Here is a 17485-nt window from a genome sequence, read left to right as displayed (position 1 = left end):
TGCTGGGCCATGGCCAAATGCAGCCTCACCACTCCTTCTGGAGGTGACAACAGTGCACATGTGTGTCATTTCCTGATCTCTGTCGAAATTGCAGGATTGATATTCACGGCTGAAAAAAAAAAAGATTTGGAAAATCAACACCCACCCCCCAGCAAAGACTCCACCTTCCAGATTGCTTCACTTCTATGTCAAGTGCCTCCACGCATCTTGCTCGCCACTGCCAAGGCTGTGTCCTCCCCACAAATGACTCAGCCTCATGTCACCCCGCTGGCCCCCGTGGGAGGGGATGGGAGCCGGTGGGGCGGTGGGTCAGGGATGTCTCACAGCCCCTCGGGCAACAGTGGCCACCCCTAGCCTGGGGGTGGTGCCCACCTCCTGTGCTCAACATCTCACTAGACATCTCCAGGGAATTGTTTCTAGTGCAACAACAAAGTTTTAACCTAAAAAAAATCCCTAAGTTACCAAAATACATCTAGACAGGACCACATATCCCTGACACACCATGCAGATAGGCGCATCAGTTAGAGACCTCCTGCATCCAAGATTACCCTGAGGCTCTTTGCTCCTGGACCTTCTTTGCTCCTGGACCTGACGTGTCCAGAGAAGGGCAACAAAGCTGGGGTAGGGTCTGGAGCACAAGGCTGATGGGGAGCGGCTGAGGGACCTGGGGTTGTTCAGCCTGGAGAAAAGGAGGCTGAGAGGAGACCTTATTGCTCTCTACAACTGCCTGAAAGGAGGGGGTAGAGAGGTGGGGTCGGTCTCTTCTCCCAGGTTACAAGTGATGGGACGAGAGGAAATGGCCTCAAGTTGCGCCAGGGGAGGTTTAGACTGGAGATTAGGAAATTTTACTTCACTGAAAGGGTTGTCAAGCGTTGGAACAGGCTGTCCAGGGAAGTGGTTGAGTCCCCATCCCTGGAGGTATTTAAAAGCCGTTTGGATGAGGTGCTTAGGGACATGGTGTAGTGGTGGGCTTGGTAGTGTTAGGTTTATGATTGGACTCGATGATCTTAAAGGTCTTTTCCTACCTATACGATCCTGTGATTCTGTGATTCGTCAAATGTGCACTCAGTTCAGGAGCAAATCTGCCTCACCATGGCACAATATCTGGGCTCTTGAAGAGAAGGAGAAGCTGCATCTAGTTGTCCATTTTGCTACTAGAGGTTTTCGGGGAAAAGAGCATTGCATGTGTTTATTTTGGGGGCATTGCACTCCTGGAAATGCTCCACGCAGTAGGAGCCTGAAGAAGGAAGGCTTGAATCTCTTCCAGTCACTCTATCTTGTATCGCTGCATTTTGGCAAAACACAGAACAAATGAGCAGCAGAGTCAGATAAACAAGCTTAAGGTAAACATTATATGCATGTATATCCTGATTTATAATGTACGTGCATCAGTTAAAAATTTACTTGAATTTACCACAGTGTTTTAAGTAATGTTATTAAGAATGTAACTTCTTAGGAAAACTCAGTCTGTTTTTAGCCCAGACATGCAATTAGGGGAATTAGTAACATGATACGTCATCTTCAAGAACACACAGATACAGTGGTCAGAAACCTCATGCAACCCTCTGGAAGGAAATTTTGCTTGCAGCATTTGTGAGTGCTCTCTTACAAGCCTCCTAATTCTCACCGAGAAATAATTTGACCTCTGAGCCAGCGCACTGCCCGCTTTGAGTGCTCTGAGGATGAGGCCATGGGTTTAGCGTCCTCCTTTTTGGGGGAGAAAAGGGGCAATGAAAGGGTCTTCAAAATGTTCACGCACAGTAATGCACGAGGAACCTGCGGTGGCATGGGTGGAAAGAAGTAGACCTTGTAATTCACAGCTCTCTCCTCGAAGGCATGCAGGTAGGGTCAGGGTTGGGCTTATGCTCCTTGCATGGATTTTTTGGGGTATTTTAGGCTGAGACAAGACTGAGAGGAAAGTCCAATGTGAGCTTTTGGACAGGGTTTGGAGGTGCATGACATAGTGCTGGCTTTGGAGGACAGCACCACGACTTCAGAATATTCAGGGTTCCTGCACCAGAAGCACAAATCAAATAACACCTGGGCCCCAAAACTCTACAGCAAACCTTAGCATTTACTCCTCTGTTTAGGACTAAATGAAGGGGTAAAACTAGGGGGGACAGGTCAGGGCAAAGAGAGCATTAACCCTCCTGTAGCTCCTGCCACCGCGATGCATGGTCTTGCATCATCTCCCAAAACTGTGGCCATGCATCTCCTCCACCCCTTCCCGCTGCACCGCCATCGGGGCCTTGCCTACTCCTGGGACCATGGAAAATTCCAGAAAAAAGCAAAATCTCCCCATCCCTGCTTCCTTCCAAGAGTTCCAGAAACTCCAGCTGAAGTTCACAAATTCAGGAGGCTTTTAGCTAGTTTGCGTAAGCCAGAGTCCAAATTTTTGGTTGCTGAACCAAGACCTGAGACAAGCCATTGAGGTTTCTGTATTGCTAGCAACAATCTTTGCTTTTGTTTTTGTTTTGCTTTAGGCCTGCAGCGCTACTAAATGACGACCTGATCCTGCTATGTGGACGTATGTGAGGACAGCTAAGAGGATTGGAGACTTCTCAGTAATAGCTGCAAATGATAGAGGATCCTGCAAAAATGCTGGAAAATATGAAAAGGCCGACGAAGCAGGCAAAAAAACTGATCCAGAAAGGTTTTTTTTTTTTTTCCTTCCCTTAAGAAATGATGCATTATCTGGAAATCCTACTTTATAGTTTGGAATTTGTTTTCGTGTTAGTTTCTTTCAGTGACCGATTCCGAATAAAGAGCAACCGCAGAAATAGTACACCAAAGCAACAGCAGTGGGTGGCAAATTTCTCCGTTACCACAAATATCCTTCCAGACTTGACAGTCCAGATTGAAAACATTTTTTTGTTGTTGTTTGTATATCTCATCTTCAGTCAATCTCGAAAGGGGCAGAAATGATCGGCTTGCTGGCTTCTTGACCAAAAAAAATGCCTTCTGCTTCCCCCCCAAACCCCTTCACGATCCGTTGCAGCATTCAAGGCCCAGGGCTGTTCTGGTCCATGGGAATGGTTATGGTCCCCCTCTGTAAGCCAAGGGCGAGATTTGCAAACACTGTTGGTTGCCTTGTGTGGGATTTCTGCAGAACTGGGGTTTCCAAAGAAAACATGGGTTTCTCACCTGACGGTCTTGCCTAGAGCGGGTGAAGTGCAAAGTCATTGCGTTTTTTTAAACTTCGAATTCTTGGCTGAAGATATCTCAGCCAGGAAGGTGCTTCTAGCCAAGGAGGAGAATCTAAATACCCCAAAAACATGTATTTGTACCTCCAAGTATGCACAGATCCTTTGATTTAGTACATGCATACATTTCTGCAGCTGGGGTCTTGCACCATAAACTTTGGCAGGGAAGACTCTTGCCAGACATTCATACAAGTCCTGATTTGTATGAGTCCTGATCCGTGCTGGGATTTTTGCAATACATAAAAGCACCACCGTTCCCCACGCAACGCAGCCCTGGCTGAAGACCTATTGGGTCTGGTGTCAACGCGCAACGTCTCATATTCACTACCAGACTCCCAAGTAATGGAAAGCATCAGCCACATCCATTCGCAGATGTGCTTCTGCACAACGTCAAGGCTCGTCCTTGAAAAGGTTGTTACTGCAGAATAATAAAGCCACTGAAAGCAAAAGTTTATGACATGAGCTGCAATCCAGCCCTGCTTCCATGCCCTGTTGTGTGCAACTCAAGCACAATTTAACTGGCTGCAAACCTTGGAGATTAGCACATAGTGAACCTGACCTGGGACTACAGCAAAACTGCTCAGCGAGGGCCAAACCTACATAACTGAAGGAGAAATAACTTCACAGAGCATTAGGCTGTTGCTTAACTTGGGATTTTACTGGAGGTGGATACTTTTTTTTTCATTTGCACATTTCTCTTGATTCGGAAAGGGTAATTTTTCCTGGCTTCGCTTTGTGGGTTTCGCATTGAGTTCAAAATTGAATCCGGGTGGTTAAAAATGTAACGGGATACATGCTGTCCTCAGCTCTTCCCTTGCAGGCTGTCCTGCATTCACTGGAGTTTATGGTGAGAACAGTTTTCAGCTTAATAACAACTCTCCGCAGTCATTTATGCACGTAATTTCAAAGCATGTTGGCCCAGCTCTGCAGCTGCTGTAATTCCTCATCCTTAGCAAAATGCTGGATTTGCCCAGCTCTCAGGTGGTCCCCTTGTAGTTATTACTTTTTTTAGATGAGAAGCAGTCAAGTCCAGCACAATCTTTTTTTTTTTTTTTTTTTAGGGGACATGATACCTTCGTGGCCCCACAACTGATTGGGAAGTATGGTGTTGCCCCCAAGCACTAAAGCTTTGCTGGTATAACATCCTTGGTTGATTTAATAATCATACCCAATACAATGAAATAACCGCAAATGTGATTCGTAGCCCTCTGTAGCAAGGAAAAGGCTGAAATTTTTAGGGCTAGGGGAAGATTTTTACACCAACCAATGGAATAACTTGATTTTGCTGTCTAAAATAGCCAGAAACTCTCCTTGGTCTGGTGTAAGTGCTGTGAATTGTCTTTAGGAAAGCATCTCCGTCTCTGCTTGCTGTGGGAACAGAAAACCCCCATTAAATCAGGAGTCTTCCAGCAAGTCCCATCCTCTTCCCTTTGCCTGTTTCTCCTCCCATTTTGGATCAGTGCAGTGGTGAGAAGCGAGCCCTGTGATGCTCGGGATGTGACGTCTTCATCTCCAAAAAGGCATCTTGGAAATCGCCAGCCACTATCGGCAAATGCGTCTCTGACTTTAGCTCTCCCCCTGCTCTGCTGCCCCGGGAAAAGATACGGGATCCTTGTGCAACGCTCCAGCATCAACAACCCAATTTTGAGGGCTGGCAGCTCCCGTTAGGCAGAAAACAACCCAAACCGCTTCGGGCATCCCCTCTTTGTTCCCATGCCAGAGCCAAGCCAGGATGCTCTGCCTCCTGCAAGGGACAGCAGGGACGGTGTGGTCCCTACTCGACGTTGTTCATCGTCGGTGGATGACGGCACCCCGTTCTGACAGAGGTGTGGAAGAGCTCTGTTAATTCGCCTGCCAGCTCAGCCCTTTTTGTTGTTGTTTTTTTTCCATGAGAACACGATGTGTTTACCTAGCTTTGATTTTTTATTTTTTTGCTTTGTAGCTGAATTAACTGAATATTACTTTCATCTGGTTCCCTCTGAAGGGTCAGATGAAGCCCAAATAATAAAATTGGATGTGAGTGTGTGTATGTATTTATAATTAATAGGTTGCATACTGAAAGATGTGGGGTCCCAACAGAACGTGTAAAGAGAAAACGCTCTAAAACTCAATCTTTATTTTGGTTCAACCTCAACAATTTCCTGCAAAGTATAAGTGGTGATATAATACGGGGCAGATCAAACCAAACTCTAATTCTCTTCTGCTTCTCATGCCAAATGTCATGCCCTTAAGATATGCTTTTCTCCATCTGGTGATTTTGGCTTCTCTATGTTCCCTGTAAGTCTTTGGACCTTTTGCTAAAATGTTTGTGATATGACTCAGAATAACAAACAAAACATGCAGGACCTTCATTCAGTCGAGCACAATACTGGCAATAAATGGAGCTGACTCAACCAGAGGACTTTATAGGGACCCCACTAAAACCCAAAGGAGAGAAATAAATCAGCAACCGATGCATTACTTTAATTTTTTTTTTTTTTTTAGAGAAATCAGAACTGTTTTTCAGTAAAGTTAGAACTTTTCCATGTTTTCACCAAAACAAACAGAAAGCAGGTGCGCGCTGAGAGAATTTTGGCTGGGAAAGCGCAGAGAAGTGCATATGGGTTTTCCTGTGAGCATTTACAGTTAATGGGCTCGATTTTGCTTTTAGTTATGTCAATGCAAGTTTTGCCGTTCCCTTCACAGAAAGCAGGCACGGACAGCTATGGAATCACGGTATTCCTTAGGGAAGCAAGTGCGAGATGTGCAAAGGTAGATTGCTGGTAGTCTGTGTATTTTAAGGGTTGTCACAATCCCATCCAAATCCTTTGCGGTGCAAAACGACGCTCTGCTCGCTGAAATTTTGCTCAAAAAGTAGAGCTTTTCCTTGCATTAAAACATATATTTCTGGAGAACAGAAAGCAAACGTGGTCCTATTTTCCAGTAGTTCTCAGCCACTTTTTTGGCGGTAGTTTGGTTTTTGCTTTTTTGATTCAATGCCTGGTTTTACCGCAGCGGTGGAAGGTGATTACGTTCAAAGCCACATGAGTTTTTCCATGGTTTTGCAGTTTCCTCCTGGGAATTTCTTCCTTTGTCCTGTAAGAGCCCATTTCCTACCGTTTTCTATACAAGCCCATGGCATCACCGTTATTGCCATGACCGCCTAAGGAGGCAGGCCTGAAACTAGAGGCAGTATTTATTTATTTTTTTGGATAAATGAGGACAGACGTGTCCTCATTTATATAAAAGAGCCATGAGCGGGCAGAGCACAGCTCCTCGCCGATGGGCAGTGCAGCTGAGGGCAGGCAACGCTGCAGAGCCTCTGCTTTGTGCCAGCCCCGCGCGTCCCTCTCCGGAGCACCTACGAGCTGGCGAGGGATGTCTGAGCCAACACGTCTTAATGCACAGAAATCCAGAGTGTTTAAAGCCTCCCATATCCATGACCATAAAAGTCCAGCAATTCCATGAGCGCGGATGCCTTATACATGTGCATCGCCGGAGGGAGGTTGCCAGTTTGGCACTTGGCAGCCGGTGCCTGACACGGGCAGTAAAACCCATTTGTCACTGAGAAGTGTATTTAATCCCTGTTTATAGAAATCCTAATGCCTTCCCTCGAGCGAATGCATCTTTCTGCCGCAGACCCGGTGCGCTCAGAGGGAGAGCCAAGACCGAGGGGAGAGATTGGCTTGAACTGGTACTGCTGCCATCGAAAGGGGTGACGTTAAGGGTCAGGGAGCTCTGCAGAAATCCCCCTCCAAAACACAACCTCCCAAAGCAGCCGGTGGCTTCCTGCAAGCAAAAGGACCGCTGCCCTTTCCTGTCTCAGTCCTCTCCTCCTGACGTGGCCATCCCTTTGAGGGGGTCACACCTTTAATGTTCCTCCCGCGAGAGATCCCTTCCTCTTTGCGGAAGAGGCAGGAGAAGACCTGGCTTCTGGCCCTCGTACTCTTTGGGAAAAAAGAGTGAAAAGAGTGTAGCTGAAATGCTCTGAAAGCAGAAAACAACACCGCTTTCCACTTCCCTGGTATGGGATTTATTAAAGAAAGCCCTGGGACGTGAGGAAGGAAGAGCGTCTGGGTTTCGGTGCTTTTGAAGGCTTTATTTACCTGAAGGCTTGGAAAATAGCTCTGCACCATGCATGATCTCAGCCGTGTAATGAGTTGCAGAATAGCTGGCTCGCCCAGGTGAACGTGGGGTTTTGCATCCATCACGTGTGGTGCAGACCTCTGTGCTCAAGCACAAGCCCTTCGTGGGGACTGCCACCATGGACTGCAGCCGGGAAATCTCCCAGTGTCCCTGCGTGCCATCCATATTCTACTTCTTATATGTTGCTCCGGAACTGGGACTGCCTGGGCGAAGGTATCTACAGCCTGGAAGCAGGGACCTAATAAACCACTGGCAAGCCATAAATTGAGATCAATTTTATCGTCGCTGACATCCAGACAGGTTCTGGAGTGCCCTTGTGTAACCCAATACCCTCCTTCCAGATCTATTTCCCCCTTCTCACCTTTATAACTTATATTGTTTAGTATAATTGGATTATTGATAATCCTAGAGTTTAGCCATGTCTCCGTAAGGGCTAATATATCAAGTGTGTAAGAATTTACTCAGACAGCTAAGCCATCCTGTTTGCCCATAAACTTCTGCTATAAATATGAGCAATTTTTAGACACAGTGAAACCCAACCAGATTTTCAAGCCATGACTTTTAAGCTCTTGGGTAGATGCACATAGTCAGTGGTGCTGGGGATGCAGCGTAAGATCCCAAATGGGCCAGATGAGGAGCAGAAACGCCAAAACACTGTTCAGATGCGAGGGGCTGATCCCCCGCTGTCCTGGGGAGCGAGATAAGGGCTGCACTTAACAGCACTGAAACCTTGCTGGAGTGTACGTTATAACCCTGGATACCTCTCTTTCCTCCCCTGCAAGCTTGTAGACATGCGATTATTTACTGGGCTTGATTGCTCTTGCTTTAGGCAGATTTATTGCACTTCACTCCTGGTGGATGTGAGCTGTTTTCTTGCGGAGAAATCAAAGAAAAGGAAAACAAGTCTGCAACCCAGCTCCATCGGAAAAGCAGAGGGCCGCAACGAGGTTTGGTCATATGCCACTGTGCAATGGCTGCTGCCTCTGCAGATGTTTGCCTGGTTGTGCCTGATGGGACTGGAAGGGCTCCAGGGCCAGGGCTGCCTGTTCGTGGCATTGCAGGCTGAACAGGGATGCTGCTAGGAGCTATCGCAGAGAGAAAACGCCAGGAATTGCGTTGGATGCTTCGGGTCGGGGCTGCTGCTCGGAGGCTTGCGGGCTCATCCCGCCTGGTCTGCGTCTCGCAGAGGCTCCCAATCCATCCCATTTGCTCGTTCATCGAATTACACCACTTCTCGTCAGTGCGGGGTTAGTTCCTGCTGGAAATTAGGCTGCACCATCCCATGTGATAAGTAAATGACGTGAGCTCTTTCGTTTGAAAGGGTTTTAAAAAGACAGAGAAAATGGTGGTCACAGAGCACAGAAATGAGATGAATTTTCCTTAAACGGGGAACTGGGAAGAGGGGTTGGGGAAGGAAAAACTACTGGGGAAGTTGTAACTGAATCTGTAGGGTTTGGCCAAGGGATTCTTAATCAGAGGGATGCTTACAAGTTTCCAAACTGATTGAATGCATTTCCTTTCCCCCATACAAGACTGCACGGAGGTTGATTGGGCTCTCAGTGTGCAGCCAAATTGTGCTTTAAAATGATGATAATAATGGAGCGCGGAAGAAAAGAAAGTGCCATACCGAGGGTTTAATGAAGCAGCGTGTGTAGGACGGAGGAGTATTTCTCATTAGGCCAACTGCTACGGCTGGAGGGGAAAAGCAGGTAAACTTTCAGGCTTGCAAGTTCTTTGTAGGGGATTTTTAGGCACTATTGGGATTCATGCTTTTCTCCCTGTGTCTCGCTCTGACGTTGAAATGCCCAAGCACAGTAGCTGATCATCCTCAGGGTGAGCTCTCCCAGGCTGACTACATCTAGCCTGAATTTCTTCCTGCGTGTTTCACTGCTTCCAGTAAAAGGTGGTCATGCTCTGTATTTATTACAGTCCCCACTTTTATTCCTGGATGTTATTCAGATGCATTTTTGTATCACTTTGGATTCTCTTCTTTGGAAAGTCCCTGTGGAAGTATCGGCCAAAATGAATAACAACCGGAAACAATAAAATGGAGAAAGATAAAATCAGGAAGAGTAAGCTTTGTTTATAGACGTGAACAGCTTTTCCAGTAAACCACCAAATAAAGAGGTTCTTCAAACTTGGAAAGTCTGAAAACAGGGTGGCTGGGAAAGCAACTGTGCTCAGAGAAGCTTCGGATTGTAAAAAAAAAAAAAGAAAAAAATAAAGAACATGACTTTTTCTCTTGAGAGTATTTACTGAATGAGAGACAGGAGTGAGTCAAAATGTGCGCATCACAGACGTGGCATCTCCTGCCCCTGAAGCCAGAGCGGAAAAGGAGTGATGCTCCACGGAGGCAGAAGTGTGCTTTCAGAAAGCTGCTCTTTGCCTCCTTTTGAGCTTGTAAATGCATTTATATAAGAAGATGAGCAAACACTGTAGGCAAAAAAAGCAACAGAGGTGGCTGCTGTAAAGGCAAAACGTGTTTGAGTCTATGTTTACAAAAAAAAAAAAAGGATAAAGAAATGTATGAGTTATGGCAAACTAAGCACCATGAACACCACTGCTCAGACGTGAAGAAAATTAGTATCAATTACCCAGTCATTCAAGTAATTCCTCTTTAATTTACAAAGACAGACCATGACTTGCGACATACAAAGTAGAATACCCAATGGCTTCTTTCAGGGTTTTTGCTTGCCTGGCATTTACATGAGCTCTCTGGTTACTCTTTCTCTGGTGTCCCACCTCGAGGTCTTCTCAGTGAATGGAAGGAGAGGAGGAAGCCGCTTTTCAACGAGCTCAATTTTTGACATAAAGAGGGCCAGCCCAGTTATTTTTTCTTTGTTATTAGAGTTATGGTGATGCCTGCAGACACCTGTGTCTGTCCCCGGTGCCAGGGGTGGCTTTGCCTCTCCTCAGTATTCGGAGCCATGGGTCTGCTCTGAGCTGATGGTCGTCCAGCTTTCCTGTGGTGTGGGAAAAGGGAAGATGCTCCAGGAAAAGCATCATTTTACTGCGAGGGGCAGACCTGGGAATGGGATGGGAGCTAGGAGAGGATCTGGGAGTGTCCCCCAGTAATGTTCAAGGCGGAGGCTGACTTCCGGCCCTTCCCCAGCCCTCCATGGCCACCAGCTCCCAGCCTGCAGGATGCCACTGGGGAACTTGCCGCTGCCCTGCCAAGACTTCCCATGAAGAGCTGATGGGGAGGATGTTTTTCTGCTGCTTCCCAGATAAGCTTTTAGGTGCCTCTCCATCCTCAAAAAGCAAAGCAGAGTTTGTGAGTTTGTGCTCTCCAAAACAGGAGGACGAATGGACTGAATTTCTGGGGTAGGAAGCAAACCTCACCTAATGTCATCTTGATGAGCACAAGAGGCTCCAGCAAGCTGGTGGGAGCGTGCGTGCACGCACGTGTGCGTGCAGTTAATATTTCTAGTGGGGGCTCTCCCCAGCCCCCAGAAAGTGGGGGTAGACCGCTCCGCACCGTGGGATCGCCGTCCCCTTTGGTCTCGCTGCACGGTGGTGCCTGCTCCTTGCTGACAGAAGGAAGAGGGCTGGAGATGACAGGGAGCTTTGTGCTGACAAAAAGAAAGAGCGGGAAATGGAGGAGAGTGATATGGTGCCAAGGAACACGACTGGAGGGCCGATGGTGGTGCTGGTAGGTTTGACATGAATGTAGCTTGGTGGGGATCCAGGGGAACACAGGAGTAAATGTGTGTGTCTCCATGCGCGCAAGTAGCTATTAAATAAGCTCCTTTTCCTTAGAGGAAAGGGCTCCGTGACTCGTGTTGGCTGGGGATTGTCGGGGTGCTTTACAGAGGGACTCCTGCAGCAGAAGGAGAAGAGCTCTTTGCTGCAGGGAATGCACCGGGATTTTCTCCATCCAAAGTTACTACAAGCAGCTTGCCCTGGCAGACTTGCGCTAAATACATTTTATTGCAGTTCTTTGAATTCAAGAACAACTAAGCGGGTCGTCCCTTAAGTAGTGACTCTGAGCATCGCAAGCGCAAACATGTTGGACTTCACTGGCTGGACAAGGCTCGTAGTTTGTGTTCTGCACTCCTTGGCAGCGTGTTGGCTCACTTCTGCTTCTAATCTAGGATGCCTTGTTTTCCCGACATTGTTTAATCAAACTTAGATCTAATCAGTGCCAGAGGATTAATAAGTGCGAGCCTCCGCAATCCTAAGCAGCCATGTAAAATGCTGGATACGGTAATTTTCCCTGTTGGTCTTTCTGCATCAGGTCCTGAAATCCCCCAATTAAGTTTTGTACCAAGAAATGAGTAATGTTCATTGCAAACTCATGTTAGTGGGACATTTCCAAGGTCCTGCCTCCCACTCCCGTGACGCATTAAGCATGCGGGAAACAAAGCGGAACCCACGTGTGGAAGGACCACAGAGCCTCTGGATTTGGGAGTCACCGCTGTGACACCACACGCCTCCTCATCTGCAGCCACAGGTGACTTATAGCCTGGAGGCTGCTTTCCCATTGACCCCCAAAAGGCAGAATTAATAAAATGATTAATAACATTAATAAAGCCCTCACCTTCTGGACTTTTTTTCTCTTTAAGTCCATCAAACCAGCTGCTAAGTGATAAGCACCAGGAGTATGGTTTCTTTGTAGGCAGGTAATTCCATCTGCAGATGCGGCGAAGCATTCTTGTCACATCCTGGGAAGCATCTGGTACTGGCTACTGTCAGGGACAGATACAGGATTACACAGGACATTTATCTGGCTGAGGAATTTATATGATCCTAACTTCATCCTGTTAGCAGCATCGTAGGAGCAAAGCCTGAATAAACACTTTGACCATCCCTTTATCAAACTGGTAGGGAACAGAATGAGAGAAGGAGGGAGAAAATTATTATTTTTCTTCAAGGGCTCGAGTATCTTTGCTTTTAAAAAAACCACCGGTTTTACATTAAATGGTGGGGAGTGGATTGTTAGGAGGTATAAACTTGCAAGACCCGTTCACCAGGTCCAGCTGAGCAAGGCACCTACGGCGGGGCCAGAGCAGGTTTGCATTGCCTTAAAATGAGCGTAAACCCCTCTGTCAGGACACCGGATCAGAAACTCGCTGGGGTGGGCACGGGGTCCACACACAAGGGATGCAGCGCCCATCACGACAGGGGTTTTGTCCAGCTCTGGGGTGTTGCTATAACACAAAGAGGGACAACAAATAATTAGGACTCAAGAGCGGCTGCTGCTGAAGTCTTGCACCCCTCCATTGAATTCCTCCTTCACGGCATGCTCTTCCCCAGCCAGAGCTGGTCCGGCTCCCCATCGAAGCCTCCTCCTCCCAGGCATGAGCTGCATTTCGATCTCACCCCCATCTCTGCCCATTTCTGTGCCACCAGTTTACTGGTGCTTTACTTCTATTTGTTAGGAAAATGCAATTTCGAAAGGAAATCTGATGCTGCAGCAGCTTTCTGGTGTCCTCAGCTACATCGATCCTGTGTCAGGAGCGTTTCAAAGGGGCCTGTGGACTCCCAGTGCTCTGCCTGACTCAGCCCAGTAGCCTGAACTCCTACAACCCAGCCCGTAAGTGTTTAAGGGCTTGTTGTTGCTTTTTGTTATTATTAATATTATTACTGTGCTTGTTCTGGCACAAACCCCCTTTTCTATTTTCTTTCCCTGCTTAGAATTTTGGTCAAAGTTTAATTAAATTTAGAGGAGCTGGAAAAACCACATAATTCAAAAGTAAATGAAAGCAGTGGCTATTGCTGGGGGTGGCAGCCCTTGGCGTCAACCCCAGGCACAGCACCGCAAGCAGCCTGCCTGGCCCTGGGGACACGGGGGACCGGGGTGCTGCCGGAGCGGGGGCCGAGCTGCTGCAGCCCTGCACCGAAATACCCTCGGAAATGTGGATTTCCCTTTGCTGGAGGAGGGGGAAGGGGGCAAAGGGCTCTCCACGGGGCCGCGTTTGGAGGATGCTATAAGGTGTCCAGGCGGGAGGCGGGGAGCCGCCGCGGCCCGGCAAAACGAAGCCCTTGTTTGTCCCTGCCCGTGCGGTCAGGCGCTGTGGGTGGGAGCGGGGGGATCTGTTTTCCCAGGCTCCCTGCCATCAGGAATTACTGAGCTGCCATGAAATGGGAGGAAATATTTCATTATAGGCACATGCGCTTCAATTTCACAAGATGGAAACTTCAGGATCAGCTTTCCTCCCACCCTCCCTCCTTCCCCGCTTGTGCCTCATCCCTGCTGCAGCGGGGTAATGCTGGGCATCCCCAGCATGGTTCTCCTCACCCCGCATCTTCCTGGGGGGGCTGGGGCACCCTCCTGGCAGCAGGACCCCCCCCCCCCCCCCGGGGTGCAGCCCCACTTCCCAGTCCTACAGCACCCCGGGGGGGGGGGGGGGGGCAAAGTGGGCACAGGCCAGATACACACACACAAAAAAAAAAGGGTATTCAAGATCTAACAGAAATATGGTCTGGGGAGTGGAGGATTGAGGGGAAACCCCGCTAACCTTCCCCTCACCAGGGCTTTTCAGGCTGCCAAGCATCCTAGTGCATGGAGCAAGGAGGTAAAAAGGAGCTGCAACCACTCAGCAAGGAGATATCCTTACGGGCTCTTTTTTTGTAAAAAAGCTTTATTTTGGAGTGGCATCTCTCAGGGCTTTCCATGGCAAAGCACTGGGGAACCCCTGCCTGCCCTGGGCAGCGAGACCGCAGGGACCCTCTGTGCCACCCCACGCACGCTTTCTGCAGAGGCAGATGCAGCGGGAAAGATCCCGGCCTAACAAAAATGGGGTGATGTGATTTTTTTCCCCAGACCGTAACAGTTTTCTGTCCCCAAAACTACCTCTTCTCCCCCCATTTCAGTGAACCCCGTATCTCCCATAAATCGTAGCCAGAGCAGAAAGAGGAGCAAAGCGGCAAGAGCGGGAAGGAGGGGGAGAAACGCACCTTTTTGCCTTGGTGGGCTGTGAGCCCCTAAGAACTGTAAGTGCTGCAGGGGGGCATCTCCCGGGGGGGGCGAGGGTTGCACCCCCTGCCCGGGGTCCACCTGGGGTACGCGGGGCAGCCCCCGGGGGAGGCCGGGCGGAGGCGGCGGGGCCGGCGGGGCCGCCCGGGGCGGGGGCCGGGCTGGCTCGGCGGCGCCCGCCCGTGTCAGCGGGGTTAATGCGGAGGGTCGGGGGCAGCGGCTGGCGCCCGGGCGGGACCCTCCCCGGCCCGGCCTCCCCCCGGCCCGGCCTCCCCCCGGCCCCCGCCCCGGCCCCGCTCCGGCCACCGGCGGCTCCGCGCTGCGGCTCCCCCCCGGCCCCGGGTCCCCAGCGGGTCCCCCCGCGGCCGGCGTGGAGCCCCCGGGTCGCTCCCCGGCGGCGTGGGAAGGGGGAAAGGGAAGGGAAAGGGTGGGAGCGAGATTGGGAATGAGGTTGGGAACGAGAATGGGAATGGGAATGAGAGTAAGAATAAGGATAAGAAAATAAGAATAGGAATAAGAATAAGAATAGGAATAGGAATAAGAATAAGAATAAGAATAAGAATAAGAATAAGAATAAGAATAAGAATAAGAATAAGAATAAGAATAAGAATAAGAATAAAGAAAAATGGGTGAAAATGGGGAGGAAAGGAAAGGAAGGGAAAGGAAAGGAAAGGAAAGGAAAGGAAAGGAAAGGAAAGGAAAGGAAAGGAAAGGAAAGGAAAGGAAAGGAAAGGAAAGGAAAGGAAAGGAAAGGAAAGGAAAGGAAAGGAAAGGAAAGGAAAGGAAAGGAAAGGAAAGGAAAGGAAAGGAAAGGAAAGGAAAGGAAAGGAAAGGAAAGGAAAGGAAAGGAAAGGAAAGGAGAAAAAAGGGGAAAGGGGAAAGGAAAATGGAAAAGGCTAAAAGGAAAAGGAAAATAGAAAAGGAAAATGGAAAGGGAAAAAAGGAAAAGAGGGAAAGAATCACATTTTAAGTAAAGATTGATTACAACACAGGTGGCCGATGCCCGAGGATGCTCTTTAAAGGCAGGGTTCGTCTGTAGCCCATGGGATGAGCAGAGCAGAGCAGAGCATCCCCAGTGCCCGTGGGGTCTCCCCGCGGCTCTCGGGGCACGAAGGGGAGATCGCGCACCCGCAGCCAGCCTGGCCGAGCCCCGGCAGGTCGCGGAGGTGCGGCGGGTGCCTGGGCTCTGCCTTCTGCAGCCGAGCCCGGGTGGGAGCTGCCCTAACTGGGACCCGCTGAAAGCTGCCCCTTCACAGCACAAGGTTTCCAGAGCTCCCCTCCAGCCATCACTCCCACCAGTCCCTGATTTTATTCCTCTGGTGTAGCTGTGAGACATAATATTTCTTTCTGCATAAAATGATAACTTTGTACCTTATTAAATTACATATATATGAAGCTTTTTCCAGCGCTGAAACCATATTGTATATGCAAAGGCTAAGGATGGGAGGAATTTTTACAGATGAGTAATAAACCTCCGAAAAAAAAAAGATTTATGATGGAAAGCTGACACAACCTTAAGTGGATAATTCAATTTTTACTCACTTTCTTTGTTCCCTACAGAGGCACTTAGAGCTACAAAGCCCAGGCACACACGGGGCTATTGATCCTCGGACTCGGAAACCCGCCAGCAGTTTTCTGCCGGCCCCTGCCCAGGCACACTCGTGTGCCAACAGCACTAAAAAATATAGACTTTCCTTTTTCGGGGGCATCCCTCTCTTTGCTACACACATCCACGTCTACATCGCTGCTTGGGTTTTGTCTGGATTTTCTTCCAACTTAGTTTTTCTCAGGGTTGGGAATAATCTCTGCACAGGTTATGGTCTCTGTGCCTTTCCTAACAAATCTAGAACTATAAATTAACAGGACGCAGATTTTTGGGTGCTCTGATTTTCTTTAACTAAATTCTGATTTCTTTCCCCGTGTGTCACTCTGCACCTTGTTCGTCATCTTTCTAATCTTTTTACTAATGAAAAGCTTTTCAAACTGGTAGTGGTGCAAAAAGGGTTGCAAACACTTGCAAGAGTATTTTTGAGAAAGACAAAAGAGAAACCAAACTGGGTCAGGGCAGAACGCAGACATATAGGGGAAAAATATCTTTCCCCAGACAAAAGCTCCCGAGTTTTCGTGGGTAACACTTTGCACACCCTGCGATTTGCTGCGCTGTTTCTTCCCATCAAGCTTTTTGTGAGAGTAACTTCATTCAAAGAAGTGAATATGGAGAAGTGATGAAAAGGAGAAAGCTGTTTTCTAGGAATCCTGTGGCTGAGCATTATTTCCTCCCGAACTGGCTGGCAGGGATGAAATTATTTCCATTACAGCTGCAAAACTTACTGCTTGATTTGAAGTTTCATTGCGTTGAAAAATCCCATAGCCTGGGCTTATCAGCTCAGTTGATTTTGAGTCTCAAAATTTAACCTAACAATAGCCTACAGGTTTTGGTTTTAAGTAAGAAATTCCCAGCATGGAGCATTTGGGAATGATCAGAATAAACACTGTGATTGATCCAGTCTGAAAATCAATGTATTTTTGTTTAGGGAGTGTGTTTACTAAAGAAGGTCATGATTTGCATTATTAATCCTGATTTAAAAAAAAAAAAAAATCAACATCTCAAACATTCTCCTGTGCTGGAAAGAAACCATTTCCCGCCTACACATGAAAACTGTGTTCTGCTTGTACAGACTCTCGTGCTTGCGTGCACACACAACTGCCCGTGGCCCGTTGCCACACACATCATTGCCTGGCAAATGCACGCTTGGACACGTGCAGTCACAGCGTGCATGGATCGCGGCACACGCGTGTACCTGCAGTCACAGCACACACATGCAATTGCAGCAGAAAGATGCAATTAGCACGCGTACATGCCATCACAGCCCATGCACGTGCAGTCATGGCACACACACACGTATATGCGGTCGTGGCACGTGTGCATTCACTGTGCACACACGTGCAGTCGCAGCACAAGCGTGCAATCACAGCATGAACATGCACTCACAGCACACATGCAATCACAGCACTCCCACACGTGCAATCACAGCACATGCATGCACTCACAGCATGCACACATGCAATCACGGCACAGACATGCATGCAATCGCAGCACACGCATGCGCTCACAGCACACAGGTGCAGTCACAGCACACACATGTAACCACAGCACACACGTGCAACCACAGCACATGTGCAACCAAGGCACACGGATGCACTCACACCATGCACACATGCAATCACAGCACATGCA

Source organism: Mycteria americana, chromosome 8 (assembly GCF_035582795.1).
Source record: "Mycteria americana isolate JAX WOST 10 ecotype Jacksonville Zoo and Gardens chromosome 8, USCA_MyAme_1.0, whole genome shotgun sequence".
NCBI lineage: Eukaryota > Metazoa > Chordata > Aves > Ciconiiformes > Ciconiidae > Mycteria > Mycteria americana.
This window is presented reverse-complemented; position numbering follows the sequence as displayed.